At 44.1% G+C, this 15,151-nt stretch overlaps 1 protein-coding gene and 1 pseudogene across 1 annotated transcript in view; one reads left to right on the forward strand and one right to left on the reverse strand.

Annotated features, from left to right (window-relative positions):
* Window positions 1-15,151, forward strand: part of Sertad2 (SERTA domain containing 2) — a 106,775-nt gene that overhangs the window by 18,373 nt on the left and 73,251 nt on the right. The gene's annotated exons all lie outside the window — the stretch shown is intronic.
* Window positions 12,469-13,127, reverse strand: LOC110304148 (annotated as a pseudogene).

Raw genomic sequence — 15,151 nt, forward strand, 5'->3', positions numbered from 1 at the left:
GATACTACCAGTTTGTAAATTGGTAGCCTGCTGAAAGAATAGAGGTGAAGTACACAAACCCGGCCCAGACAAAGAACACAAGTCACTGCACACCATCTTCCACTTCTTTCTCTGAATGACAAAGAAAAGGAGCAAGTAACAGCTGCCAGCTAGAGTCATTTCTGCGGAGACCATGGAACAGTGTGCGGCTGCTGCGGGCTGGCTTGCTTAGTGCGGGAGGGGCGCCGCGCCGGGTGGGGCGGGGCCTGAGTTGCTGTGAAGGGCGTGGCCACGCAGCTAAGAGCAGCCTGGCGCTTTGTGCTGGATCCCACCTTGCACGGGTGGAAGAATCCACATTTGTGCTCACAGGACCAGCAGCCATGATCCATCCCAGCCAGCTTTAGGTTTTTTTCTTTAAGACAAAGGGGGGAAAAACCCAATTCCTAAAGTGTCCCAGTTTATCATTTTATAGTAGTGGACATTTTCAGCTGTGCGTGCAATTGTTATAATTGTAAACAAATAGTTCTGGGCGGAGGCCAAGTTAGATAACTGCAGTCAGGAACCAAATGGTGCTTCCACTGTAATGAGTAAAGCAAATGATCATGCTGTCCGATCCACAGTAGAACACAGAAAATGTTCATTTTAATTCTTAATTAAGATATCATCTTAAGGGGCTGGAGAGATGGCTCAGCGGTTAAGAGCACTGGCTGCTCTTCCAGAGATCCTGAGTTCAGCAGTAGACATGAACCTAAGGCCTGTTAGGCAAGCGTTCTACTGTTGGTCCTCATTCACACTACCCTTGGCCGAAAGAAGGTTTGGTTTTTTTTTTAACATTTATTTTTATTTTATGTGTGTGTTTTGTCTGTGCACCACATACATGCCTGGTACTTACAAAAGCCAGAAGAGGTTGTAGGATCCCCTGGAATTAGAGTTATAAACAGTTGTGAGTTACCCTGTGGTTGTTGGGATCAAAGCATTGAGCCATCTCTTTAGCCTGATTTATTTTTAAGTGCTTGAGAGTGTGTGTGTGTGTGTGTGTGTGTGTGTGTGTGTGGATACCACAGTTAAGTACATGGGCTCTGGTGGTCCCACTCCCTTAGACCAGGGTGCATGCATATCCTTTCTTGTAAAGGGGTCATTTAGTAGAGACCGCACTTCTTGTCCTGGGAGCTAATTTCACTTGAGCTTTCCGCAGGCATCCCTGTGAACCATGAGCAGCCTGCTGTGTTGAGTTTAGATATTGTGGGAGTGGCCCTAGTGCTAAGTGTTCCATCATTTGAAAGCCTCAGAAGACACATAGGAGGCAGCCCATTTTGCTAAGTGTGGTGGTCTAATTCTGGCACCGGGGAAGCTGAGGCGGGAAGATCTTGAGTTTGAGGTTAGTTTGGGTCACCTAGTGAGTTTTAGGCTAGCACCTCCTGGAATTGACTCTGCAGCAGAGCCTAGCCTTGAACCTCTGACCTTTCCTCTACCTCCTGGGCACTATGATTCCAGGTGAGTGCTGCCATTCCCAGCTTTCAATATTTTAAGTGAGAAAAATCACACTTCAGATCCTAGCCTTTAACTCCTGGGAATACGTTTTAAAGAAGTAACGTCAGGTGAGCAGTGAGTTCTGGAGCCTCTCTAGGTGCGCTGCTCATGGTTTGGGTGGTCTCCAAGGCGCACCAGCTTGATAGAGTATGAGGAAACCTGTGTTTCTTGGTAGATTCTTCCAGAGTGGAGGCAACAATATTGTGTAAAAGGTCAGTGCACTCACTATACTGCAGGACATGTTCTATCTGAACATGAAAAGCCTCATCCAAGCATCCAATAGGACATATGGAGGATACTGGGTATATGCTTAGAGGAAGAGGACTTCTCTTTAGTCTAGAAACCAGTGCTCCGTTGCCTGGCCTGGTGTAGAGTATGCTCAACTGTGCAAACACCTCAGCAGCGTCCAGGTATTGTCCAGGGACCCTGCCCTCACCCAGGTCTGCAGGATTGAGGAACTGGACAGAGTGTTTTAGGGTTTACTTAAAACATAAAACCTCAGCTATTCTTTGACAGTGGTCTCCCTATTTATTACTCTTTGGCTGCCCTGTATCGTGTGATTCTAGTCAGTGTAGAGATAGAAAAAGACTGTTATAAGTGGCAGACATATACTTGAACTGTGCTGAAGAAACTTTAAAGTTCCTGCCTTCACTTACCAAAGTTACCCTCAGATGTCTTTTATTTCATTTTATTAGTGAAGGCCAAAACAGAATTTGGTTAGGGTTTCTGTTGCCGTGAAGAGACACTGTGACCAAGGAACCTCATAAATGACAACATCTAATTGGGGCTGGCTTACAGTTTCAGAGGGTCAGCCCATTGTCATCATGGTGGAAAGCATGGCAGCAGGCAGGCAGGCTGTGTAAGAAGGGGCTGAGAGTTCTACATCTGGATTGGCAGGCAGCAGAAGGAAGAACAAGACACACTGGCCAGACTAGAGCTTTTAAGACCTCAAAGCCCACCCACAGTGACACACTTCCTCTAACAAGGCCACACCTACTCCAACAAGTCCATACCGCCTAATAGTGCCACTCCCTGTGGACCTATGGGCACCATTTTATTCAAACTACCACACATTTCAATACCATATTTTTTAAAGATTTATTTTTAATTTTATATGTATGGGTGTTTTGCCTACATATATGGGCACCACAAGCATGCAGTGCCAGCAGAGACCAGAAGAGAGTGTGAGATCCCATAGAACAGTTATAGACGATTGTGAGGTACCAAGTGCGGTACTGAGAATCAGACTTCCATCCTATACAAGAGTAGAGTGAATAGGAATGGTCCCATAGGCTCATATTCTTAAATGCTCAGTCACCAGGGATGAGAACTGTTTGAAAGGATTAGAAGGATTAGTAGGTATGGCCTTGTTGGAGGAAGTGTGGCACTGGAGGTGAGCTTTGAGGTCTCAGAAAGCCCATGTGAGGCCTAGTCTCTGTCTGTCTACCAATCAGGATGTAGCTCTGAGCTACTGTTTGCCTGTGTTCTGCCATGCTCACCACCATCATGGTGGTGATGGTGAGGATGGGGGTGATGATGAACTAACCCTCTTAAAACTGTAAGCAATTAGTATACGAGTTGCCTTGGTTAAGGTGTCTCTTCACAGCATTAGGACAGTTACTAAAACAGTGGGAAATAACATAGCCACCTCAGTACAGCCGATATTTCCTGAACTTCATCTTTGCCTCTTTCCGCATGTTCGTTTCATTCCTTATGGCAGACCGTTTCCTTCTGTGCCTGGAAACATGGCCACCAGCAGTCTGCTCTGTAGTTCTGTCACTCAGATGTCCTGTGCACCGACTTAAACAATGATGGGCAAGGAACTTGAGAGCAACATGGGCAAATGCCCATTCCTTGTAAGTCATTCATCAAGGCCTAGGGCAGTGGTTCTCAGTCTGTGGGTCGTGACCCCGTGGAGAGTGGCAGATCAGATATCGTGCATCTCAGATACTTACATTATGATTCATAACAGTAGCATTGCAGTTATGAAGTCACCACACATGAGCTGTATTAAAGGGTCTCAGCAGTAGGAAGGCTACGGAGATGTGAGAGTTTTGCCAAACCATGGCAATATGTGCTTGCAACCATATGGCTATTAAGTGAGAGAGGCGTTTCCGTAGATAAGCGGTTTCTGGGAGGGAATCTCCCTACATATATATTAAAACAACTTGGTAAGTTTTAGTGCCTTTCAGATGTCTAAACAGAGACTTGTAGTAAATAGTGTATTTTGCATTGGGGCAAGTTTGGCTGAAAAGAAAAAAAACCTGTGAATCATTACTCACTCAATGTGTTCTAGGCTTTGTGGTCTTCATTGAGAGTCTTCCATGGTGGTCATTAAAAGTAGTTTTAATTGAAACCTACCCTTCTGATCACAACTCATTTATGGATAATGGTCTGTAATTTGAAAAAGCCTGTGCTAGGCATTACGGGTAGAAACTAAGCTCATGTCAACTGGTATTTTGTTGTGGGCATTTCTGAGGTGAAGAGATGACTGTTCTGAAGAGCTGCTCTCTTGTCAGAGAGTGATGCGTGACACAGTTGTCCTTGCGAGTTTCTGTAGTGGATGTGATTGATAGCATCTTTCCTACTGAGGAAATTACCCTCTAACTCCTTTTTTTTTTAAGATTTCATTTTTATGTTTTGGGTATTTTGTCTGCATGTATATGTTCTGAGCGCCCTTAGAGGAGGCCAAAAGAGGGCATCGAATTTTCTAGAACTGGAGTCACAGACACTTGTGAGTCACCATGTGGGTGTTGGGAACCAAATTCCAGTCCTGTATAAGAGCAGCAAGTGTTCTTTCCATCCCCTCTGCCCAAAACAAGTGTCCTGCTTCCAGCCTCCCCTCCCCACTTATTAAGAATCAGAGGTGCCATACACCTCCCCCAACCCCTAGCCTGCTCTCTGTTCCTGCACAGCTTTCTTGAAATGGCAGCAAGAATGATAGGCAGCCTGTCTGACCACAGCTGTGCTGTGAGAAGAGGCTGGGTCTCTAGCTTATCTTCTGTGGAAGCATTTGGATCCATAACCTTCCTTCCATCTTTTTTAGCTGCACTGACAGACTGAAATGCAAGCTTGGCAGTCATGACTGTAGGAACAGAGGATGCAGGGACGGGGAGAAGGAGGGGGAGCGGGAGGAGGAAGAGGAAGGAAAAGAGGAGGAAGAGGGGGAAGAGGAAGGGAAGGAGGAGGGTGCAGAAGGGCGGGTAGTCTCTTGCTGCTCACAGTCGGAGCCTGTGGATCTAGCTGAAGTGTTTAGACTGTCTCAGTAATGCAGTTAGGAGGAGGGAAAGGTTTCCTGGGCAAACATAGTAAGTATTGATCAGAACAGGAAAGATTGATAATGTGACCAGTATTGATTAATTTTTATTCATTGAAAAACAGATTGGGGGAAGTATTTAGTACCCATATAATAAGCAGCTTGCAATTCAAAATATCTAAAGAACTACAGATGGGCGTGTCCTCACCATGTGTGGAGAAAGGTTGGCTGGCATACTCTTCTGGGTTGATCCTTACGCTTCAGTTTCTCTTGCCCTCTGATCTCATTTTACACTTAAAATATATTACTGTGGACCTCAAAGAACTCAAACGTGAATTATATCTGCTACCTACCATTTTAATAAATAAAAAAGGTAAATATTTTTTCATTAAAAAATTGTGAGTCTAGGGATGTAACATACAGAAAGGCTTGCCCAGCATGGGTTCAGTGCCTGTTAAGGAAAAACGAACTAAAATACCATCACCAAGAAAATAAGACGTTGATGTTTTAAGACGTTTTGTCTTGTTTGGTATACTTAAGCTCCAGCCAGGGACTTTGAGCATATTAGGTGTGTACTCTACCACAGAGCCACATCCAAATGACATGTTTTTTTTTTTTTTTGTAGTTTTGTTTTTTACAAGAAATAACTAAGCTTTACCAAGACAGAAATATTAATGGATAGTCAATCAACACCCCCCCCCCACACACACACTCCGCTGCCTCATGATAGAATCTTACTATGTAGCCTTGGCTAGCCTGGAACTCACAGAGATTCACCCGCCTTTGCCTCTGAGTGCTGTAATTAAGTGTGTGCCACCCACCATTGCTGTGAGAATCAATGTCGTTTTACTATGGCAAATCTGTTTAATGTCTCCTTCATAGAGGACAGCTAGATAATCATACCCGCTTTTCTATTCAGGCAGTTCTCTGGGTTGAAGAACAAGATGAAAATGTGGATTCACACAGATATGTAGTTGGGAAAAGGAGGAGGAGTATTTAAATAACCTTTTCAGATAATTATGGATGTTCTTTTGTACTCAATTAAAACTTGAAAGGTTGGTGCAGCATAAGACCTGAAACGAGGTCCCTGACTCTTAATTATTTATTATATTAGGTGTGGCTTCTCTTGAATATTGAATGGGGTTTTACTTATGAATGACTAGGGAATATCATCCATTGATTATTTGGAAAATACTGATTTAGTAAGTTATGCAGAGTTTCCCACAGCTGACATTTTTCATTGCACAGCATTAAAAAAATCACATTGTTAACTTCTCCACTGAGGTGTCATGCTCAGGGTGGCAAATACAAATTGTCCCAAATTCTCATTTACACTTGTAGGCCTGAATTGTATTGCTGCCACTCAAACTATCTGCCTTCCTTCCAAGTGTGACTAACCACTGTGTGTATGACTGCTGTGCTGGTGAGCAGAGGTGACCCATGCCTGATGAAGACCTTGTGCTCAGAGCTGACCGGGGCAGGGCACTTTTCAGGCCTGTGGACCTGTGTGACTCCAGTGCTTGCTGTGTGTGCTCCTGTTTACCGTACAGAACAGTTAGGGTTTGTGCTTGGAGGGAGGACTAATACAATAATACTTGTCCTTACCTGGACATTTGACAGTCACTGACATGGACATACAGGTTGTACTTTGGTGGTTCTTCGGCCTTTGCTTGTGTGAGGCTCCAGCCCTTTTACCTACTCAAAGTTCTAACTTTGAAAGAGTAATACATCAGAATTGTGATCACAGTCTTGACTGTGTACCCCCTGAAAGAGTCTAGGCAGCTTAGAAATGGTCAGTGTAGTCGGTCTTTGTGTTTTCTTCTTTATTATATAGCACAGGCTGACCTTGAACTCATGACAGTCTTCCTGCCTCAGCTTCCAAAGTGCTAGTATTACAGATATAAGGCTCCACACTCAGTTTTGTTTTGTTTTAATATGAAAAATTGCTTTTGTTAGAGATTGGGGAAACTGGCTTCATGGGGAAAATGTAATCTTGAGGACCCAAGTTCAAATCCCTAGCATCTGCATAAAAAGCCAGGCATGGCAGGGCATATTTGAAGTATTTGAAATTCTAGCCCCAGGAAGGCAGAGACAGGAGGACCCCTGGACTTACCATCTAGCCAGTCTAGCCAAGTTGAGTTCCAGATTTAGTGGGAGACACTGACTCCCATAAAAACACAAGGTGGCGAGTGCACACCTGACACTGGCTCTGGCTTCCACAGGTCTCATGCTCGAACAGAAAAACCATGGATAAGTAACATTTGAGGCTAGTACAGGCCCTATATTTCACAACCAGCATCCAGATTACTTTCAGTGAGTACTTTCTCTATCGACTCTAGCCATGATGTCACTTGTAAGCACACAGTCTTAGTCAGAGTGTTTCACAAATTAAATATAACAGAAATCTAGATGACTCTACTAACTGTGTGTTTCCATAGGGCAGTCTCTAATTATAAGCAGCCCCTCTTTGCAAATGGCATGGCTCTTGCCCCAGTTTCCCCTTCCAGCCAGGCCCTGGGCTGCAGCTGCGGAAGCCATTGTGGCTCTCACAGGGAATCAGAGTGAGTGTGGAGGAAGGGAAACAGCTTTGGTGAACCAGTTACTGGGGGGACTCAGGAGAGGACTGTGTTCTAACACAGTGCAGTCCTGCCCTCTTGTTCAGGACCCTTGCCACATGCTAACTGACATGCATAACTGAACTGAATGACAAGTTTGGAGCTACAAAGCTTTGCTTTTTTGTTGTTGTTGGGTTTTGTTTTTTAATTTTGAGGCAAGGCCCTGCTGTGCTGCCCAGGTTGGCCTCTAACTCCAAGCAAGTCCTTCTGCCTCAGCTTTCTAGGTGCTGAAATTATAATCATAAACACTACAGTGTGCAGCCTAACACAAGACTTTAACTCACAGCAAAGAGGTTAAATCATAGATCATGAGACAGAATTTGGGGATATACCACTTTCTAGCCCTGTGACCTTCAGACAGGTTGCTTCAACTTCCAAATTAAGTCTTGTTTACATTCTACAAATAGGAGTTTTTGTACCTACCTCTCAGAGTTACCATTCAGCTCATATCATCCTATAACAAGGATGCAGTGAACTTTCACTATATAGATGATAACTCTTAGGATATTGCAACCCTAGAGGAAGTGTATTACTGATGTCTGCAGTGTGGATCCTTCTTACACAGTGGCTTGTTTCCAGCATCCCGTTGCATCTGCTCCCAGGAGCACCTGGCCCGGAGAAGGCCACAGGAAAGAGTAGCATGTAGATGCTGGGGGAAGGGTGTGCTGAGGTGGGGAGCTCAGGAGATCTATAGATTATCTATCTGTAGAGTGTCATACAGAGCTGGGAAATGTTATAATGAGGGGGGTAAGTAGATGTGTTGCCTGCAATGAGCCCTGTGCTCATTGTTGCTAGGACCAGAAGAACTATTTGTGAGCACTGTATGTGCACATTGAATGCACATTTAATAATCAACCAGAGAAATTAAGCTTAAAACAAATTCCTGTTTGGGCCCTTCTAATCTGTCAGTTGGAACCATTTTCTCCTCCTAGTCATCGTCCTCTTCCTCCTCCATAGGGCTCCACATAGCAGACAAGCCTTGAACTCAGTGTGTAGCCAAACAGGCCTTAAACTTGATCCTCCTGCCTCTGTTTCTCCAGTGAATTTCTATTGGTAAGGTCCAGCAGCAGTGGTATTATTGAACAGTCAGGGCTGGGAACCTTCTGAAATATGTGTGGGCTGGAGCAGCTTATTGTGAAGGTCAGCAGAGACCTTGCCTGCTCCGACTTCTGCACAAATAGAACTCCACCCCCACCCCAACACCTCATGTGTGTGGTCTGCCTTCCCAATATCTTCGAGGAATGCAGGAGAGATGCTAGTGTTAAAGCTTTTAAAGGAAAGATATTTAATCACAAGTGGCTATAAGATGTCCAAGGTACCAAGCAGGCCAACTAGACATTTTATAGAATGCCAGTGCAGGACATGTAGTTAGTGCCAGCAGGGAAGTCCTTTGGAAGCACATACCTGTTGAACTGGATTTTCTTAGACTTAGTGTAGTATACCTATAATTTCAGCACTGGAAAGCTCAAGGTCAGCCTGGGCTACATAATAAGATTTTGTCTTGAAACACTAATGCAAAACAGAGGGCCCAGCAATGGTATATATGCCCTTAATGTCTGCATTCTGGAGGCAGAGAGACAAGTGAACCTCCATGGGTTCAAGGACAGCTTGGTCTGCATAGTGAGTTCAAGGCTAGCTGGGACTACATAGTGAGACCCTGTCTCAGATAGCATCTAAGGCTATAGAAAGGAGAAGGGAGAGGCATATCAGAGAGGCAGGAATGTGGTAGAGAAAGCCACCACCACGATGGATCACTTCAAGGAGATAAAAGTAATTGGTTCTAGGTAGTGTTGAGTAGAGAGATTCTAAATTTAAAGGGGGTTAAACAAAACAAGTGGACCAGGTAAAGGGAGCCTTGAGGCTTATGCTAAGGAATTTGACAAGTTGGTGCAGATGAAGAAGAGGATGATAATGAGTGGAGTCAGAGGAGGTGTCTTTCTGCAGAAGACTGGTAGCAGGCTTCTATGTACATACTTTTCCTAAAGGAAAGAGGATATGTGAAAGTTGAGTGGGATGGAGTGTGGGAACCACGACTCGTGTGAACCTCAGGCAGTGGCTGTGTAGGAGGCGTAGGGGGTGTGGTGGGCTGTGCACAGTGGCAGTGAAGGTGAGATGGGGTGGTGAGCCTCGGACAGTGGCAGTTGAGGTGGTGTGTGGATCGCTGGATGAGAATAGGGTCATAGGGCTCTTCTTACCCTATTACTCTCTTGCCTTTCTCTTGCCCCCTTACTCCCAATTTCCTTCCCACTTTCCTCTCCACGTGGCCATGGCCGGGGCCCCCATTTCTCTACTCTCTCCTTCTCTCTGCTTTTCTCTGCCTCTGCTATCCTCTTAACTCCCCTCCCCATGCCCTGAATAAACTCTATACTATTAAAGAGAGAGAGACAGAGACAGAGACAGAGACAGAGACAGAGAGACAGAGAGAATAGGGTCATAGGACAGAAAGCTCATTATTCCATTCTACCTATTCTCACAATGTCACCACGTTACTGTGCAAGATTTATGCTGGCCAGATTATATCACCATTTGGAGTGTGTGTGGGGGAGGGCAAAAAAAAGCCAGTTAAGGTTAGATGTTGCCATTGCAGTCCGCTTGTAACTCCTGATTCTTCTCAGTCTGCATTCTTCTTTAAATCTCATCTTCCCGTTGTCAGTTCTTTTTGTGATTGTCCAGATGAAAGGAACCCTTTGGGAGAGTCTGAACAGTTCCATGTAGGAGCACAGAGCATGCTTTATGTGTAAGTAGGAAGAATTTTTGTCATGAGTCTATGCATGCAGTGGCCAGACCGGCATCTCTAGACAGGCAAGAAAGAGTGTGGGTGTGCGTTGCCTGGCTGGCCCCAGTCCCAGCTGTGGGAAGGCATAGTGATTTATGTGACTCTCATTCAGTGGAAGGCTAAGGATGGGAAGAGCCAGTAGTGATGCCCTGTACGTGACATCAATTAGACAGAACCGGACAGTAGAGGCTGTGATGGGTGAGGTCAGGGTGGGAAGGTGGCTTTCCCTGGGAGATTGAAAGTCAGTGCAATGACAATGAGAGACATGAGGGCACTGAAGAAGTCGCCCAGCCTCAGCCCCTAACCACTGACCCTTTGCCTTCTTTCATTCAGGTATGTTTTTATGTAGATACACACTCATATGTGTATATAACATACCCAATATGATGTTCTATCCCAGAATGTGCACTTGAAATTATAATAATCATCTTATTGTATTTCAAGATCATTTCTACAATAAAAGTTAATGTTATGAATACTTCTACTGTGCTTATAACTCAATCAATCAAGCCATCCCTAACCTTAGGTATTATTTCTTATTTTTAGATGCTAGACATGACCATATATGTCTTCTACATATGCCTTCTGGCTTTTATTCAGTTATTTCTCTAGAATAGATTCATACACGTGGATTTAGTGAGTCAAAGGGTATAATATCCTTATGTTGTTTGTCACAGGCCTTTTTTTTTTCCTGAAAATGCTTTATCTGCTCAACACTTAATGGCTACCCACTTAGAAACTATGAAGTTTTCTTATTTTTCTAAAATTTTGGTGTTATTTTTAAAATCTTAATTGACAAAGTACGATTGCCTGGATTCAGCTTCTTTTTCTCGTGACTGGGAATTGAACCTGGGGCCTCTACTGCTGAGCTATAGCCCTAGTCCTTAAATTTAACATCTTAAAAATGTATCTACATTCATAATTTAAACCAAAAATCAGTTCACTAATTTGTAACTGTCTACATAAGCTATGACCTTTATGATGTTTATAAAACCATATATATTTTCCTCTTTGTTCTTCGGCATTTTCAGGTTTAGATCCCTGGTATTGAAGCTCTAGATCTGTGTAAAATTACTAGTTTTCTTTTCTTCGCAATATGTAATATGTTGACTCAGTCATACTTACACGTTTAGCGTGTTTTGGAATTCATAAGTTGGATGTGGTAGCTTACGCTTATAACTGTAACATTGGGAGGTCGAGGCAGAAGAGCTGTCGCAGGGTCAAGGTCAGGCTGGACTACAGAGTGAGACCTTGTTCCTAGGAAGGAAAAAAGCAGGGAAGGATGGACAGAAGGATGGATGGACAGAAGGATGGATGGAAGGGCGGAGCAGCCCAGTGGGGTAGAGTAGTCACAGTGTGGCAGCTTTGTGCTCTAGCACTCCTCTTTCCAGACCATCTCCAAGTTGCTGGATTCTTCAGCCCTGATCTACAGATAGGCATGATAATATGGCTACTTTATTAATAATATAAGATATAGAATGTCAATGCCTTGCTATATAGTACACACATAGTTACAGCAAATGTGTATTTAGTATGTATTGTGTTTAGCTACACAGCCTGTCTGCCCTGTGAACTGTACCACTGATACTATTTCCCAGAGAAAAAAACTAAGACACAGGGAAGTTAAGTGACTTGTCAAGGTCACACAGCTAAAGGATGGGGATCTGGGGCTCAATCTTGAGACTGCAGAGCCCCCTCGTCATTATTGCATTGTATCATGCTGTCCTTGACTGGGTCGTTCCCTCATTATCTGCCTTGTCAGCACTGTCTCATTTAGGGCTGTGGACGACTCTTCGTATTCCTCCAGCAGCCTCACTGCAGTTCTGTGATTTGCCCTCTTAGCTGCCTTCAGGAGCCTTGCCTTCAGAGAAGTTTTTGTGTTTGAGGAGACATGGGACTTGGTAAGGACTCTGGAGGTACGAGACATCTAAGGGGCTCTGATGGGGCGAGGCCAGGCCATGGAAGAGCTGGCCTTTATCCCTGTTTCCCTTACTGTGTGGCTGCGCTGGCAAGAAGCCCCGCCGCTGGTGCTGTGGGCATCATCATGTGAGAGACTGATACTGTTTTCAAGCCTCCTGTATTCTCCAGGCTCCTTCTGTCCTGGCTGCATCATGGGAAAGAGAGAATACCCCTCATCATCTCCTTTTGTCTTACCACACTGGCTTCTCTAGATTTTTACACTCATTTCTGATAGTCCACTTAATATTCTTCAAAGGGAAAAGATTATGTATGCAGACATCCTATGTAACCCATAATTGTAAAATTGAGAGATTTAATCAGAATTTTTCTTCCTGAGTAATCTGAAATCTTATGTTATAGCAATCACTATTTTGGTTTGATATTAACATTTTGAGTGTTGCTTCTTTCTTGTTGTTTCTGGAGAATATTGCGCCTTCTCCAGGCTGCACGGGGGGAACCACCAGTAGTGTGATGGAACTTGTGGCCCTTTCCAAGGCCATGGCTCTTTCAGCCAGCAGATGTCAGCCCACGCATCTCTCTGTTCTTGTGGACTGGTTTGGTGATCCACTGGGTGTCAGGATTTCTTCTGATAGCTTTATGGAATGGATCAATGAGGATAACCTCAAAAAATGTATGTGTAATCTTCACCAACCCAGTAGGAATTCAGGACTCTCAAAGCCCCACAATGGTGCCCAGCTCTCTCCTCAGCAACAGACCGAAGGCTTTGTGCAAATTTCAGCTGTTTAACTCCATGGTGGACAGGCTTGCCGTAAGTTGCACGCTTAGGAACTGGGCGTTTGCGACCACCACAGCAGACAAAAATCCTGTAAATGACATAGCCTTGCTTAGCCTTGTACCCTAGTCTTCAAGCTTTATCAGGCCGGGTGGGGCGGGGAGCCCTGTGCAGCGCAGAGAGCTGGCGGTATTGCCAGCAGTGGACCCTCAGAAGAAAGTTCATCACGTTGGACTGCTTCTTCCTCCATAGCTCCTGGAGGTATTTCAGTACACCCATCTTGGCTCACTGATGGCTGCCGCCAGAGGAAAGGAAGAAGCCTTTCTCTTGAGTGTTGTTTCTTACAACACTTCTTTATTATCACTTCATTATATACTCATTATATATAGTAGTATGAGTGAGAATGTCCCCTGTATGCTCATATGTTTGAATGCTTGGTCACCAGTTAGTAGGACTGTTTGGGAAGGATTAGGAGGTGTGGCCTTGTTGGAGGAGGTGTGGCCTTGCTGGAGGAGGTGTGGCCTTGCTGGAGGAGGTGTGGCCTTATTGGAGAAGGTGTGGACTTGTTGGAGGAGGTGTATCACTGGAGTTGGGTTTTGACTTTTCAAAAGCCCATGCTAGGCCCAGAGTCTCTCTATGTCTCTGCCTTTGGATGGGGATGTAAAACTCTCAGCTACTGTTCCAGCACCATGCCTGTCTGCTTCCGTCCCATGATGACGTGGACTAATCCCTTAAAACTGTAAGCAAGTCCCCAGCTAAATTCATTCTTTAATAAGTCATGGTGTCTCTTCACAGATGTGGGACAACAACTAAAACATTACAGGAAGTTAAAAGTGCAGAAGAATTTGTTAAAAAATAAAATTAAATTAAAAACTAGGCTTTATTTTTCTACTTGGTGATAGTTACTTTTAACATTTTGATAAATGTACTTCTTGTGTTTATGTGATAAGCACGTTCACAAAGGTAGACACCAACTATGCATACTGCATCTCAACGTTACTCCATTGTAAGGATTACAAGTATTGTTCTTGACTGCGTTAAAAAGGGATGGAAGGAGAAGGGAAGTAGACATTATGTACTGAGCTGATGGTCACCATTGTCGTTTATTGTAACATAGTCCTTAGGACCTACACAGCCTTTTACCTAAACTCCATTTTGGATTCTGTGTCAGGCAGAAGAATAACTGGAAGAAAAGAAAATCTGGGGTGTGGGGGTTGTGAGGTGGTTTCCTCTGTGATGTCAGGCGCTGGCCTTCACCCTGTCGTTCGAGGACTGCTACTGGAGACAAAGCTGGCTTTGGGCTGTGCATCTCTGCATGTGGTTCTTGATTCTATATGCCTTGCTTTTCCATATGCCTTGCCAAATTGGTTTCCTGACCATGACCTTGTAGTTCAGCATTTCCTCTTTCCTCCACCCTTTTCCTGCCTCACTCTTGATCATTGGGAGGTTTTTTTTTTCCCCCTTCACTTGAATCCCAGGGCACTTATGGGGTAACCGGAGCTGCAGTCGGGAGACCCCACCCTGGTCTCCTGAAATTCTTTTTGGGAAAGTACATTTAAGGGGTCTGGGTTCTGTAACTGTAACATGACACCACCAGGCAGTTTAAACGTCTTTCTGTTTCGCACAGCAGATGTTGGAGGAGGAAACTTTTGTTTTCAATTAATCCTGGCATCAGCTGTGCCCATAAAGATCATTTTCAACTCTTACCTGATACATATCATTTCACTATCTTGTCCAGCCCTGACCTCTCTCCCCTGGCTGGAGGTCTGAATTTCTGTGTACTTTGAAGACATCTTTGAGAAGTGTGATTTGTCATTTTAAGCCCAGACTCTCTTAAATGGACCTCATTGTGCTATGTACAAACCTGCTTTGGCTGCTTGGTTTTGTTTTTTTTTGTTTTTTTGTTTTGTTTTTTTTTCTCTTTCCTGTGGAACCTGATACCTTCTGTCTCCTAGAGTACTAGCTGTTAGCACAGGCAGGACACAGCAGCGTGGTCAAGTGTAGCCCAAGCTCACAGTTGGGTAGTTTCCTGTAGATTAGTAAGGATCACTTTGAAAACTTGATTTTAACAGTCCTAGTCAATTAAAATTTAAATTACCTTAGAAGGGCATCTTAACAATAATCCTATAGGATACATAAATATGAATAACTTTTGCTGAAGGGGTAATATAATATTTTTTAAATAGGCCCCTGTACACACAATAAATAGTCTATAGATTAATGCAAGTTCAGTAAAAGTAGCAGTGGAACTCTTTAAAAAGGTGTGTGAGTGTGTGTGTGTGTGTGTGTGTGTGTGTGTGTGT

The sequence above is a fragment of the Mus caroli genome, chromosome 11, assembly GCF_900094665.2.
Source record: "Mus caroli chromosome 11, CAROLI_EIJ_v1.1, whole genome shotgun sequence".
Taxonomy (NCBI): Eukaryota; Metazoa; Chordata; class Mammalia; order Rodentia; family Muridae; genus Mus; species Mus caroli.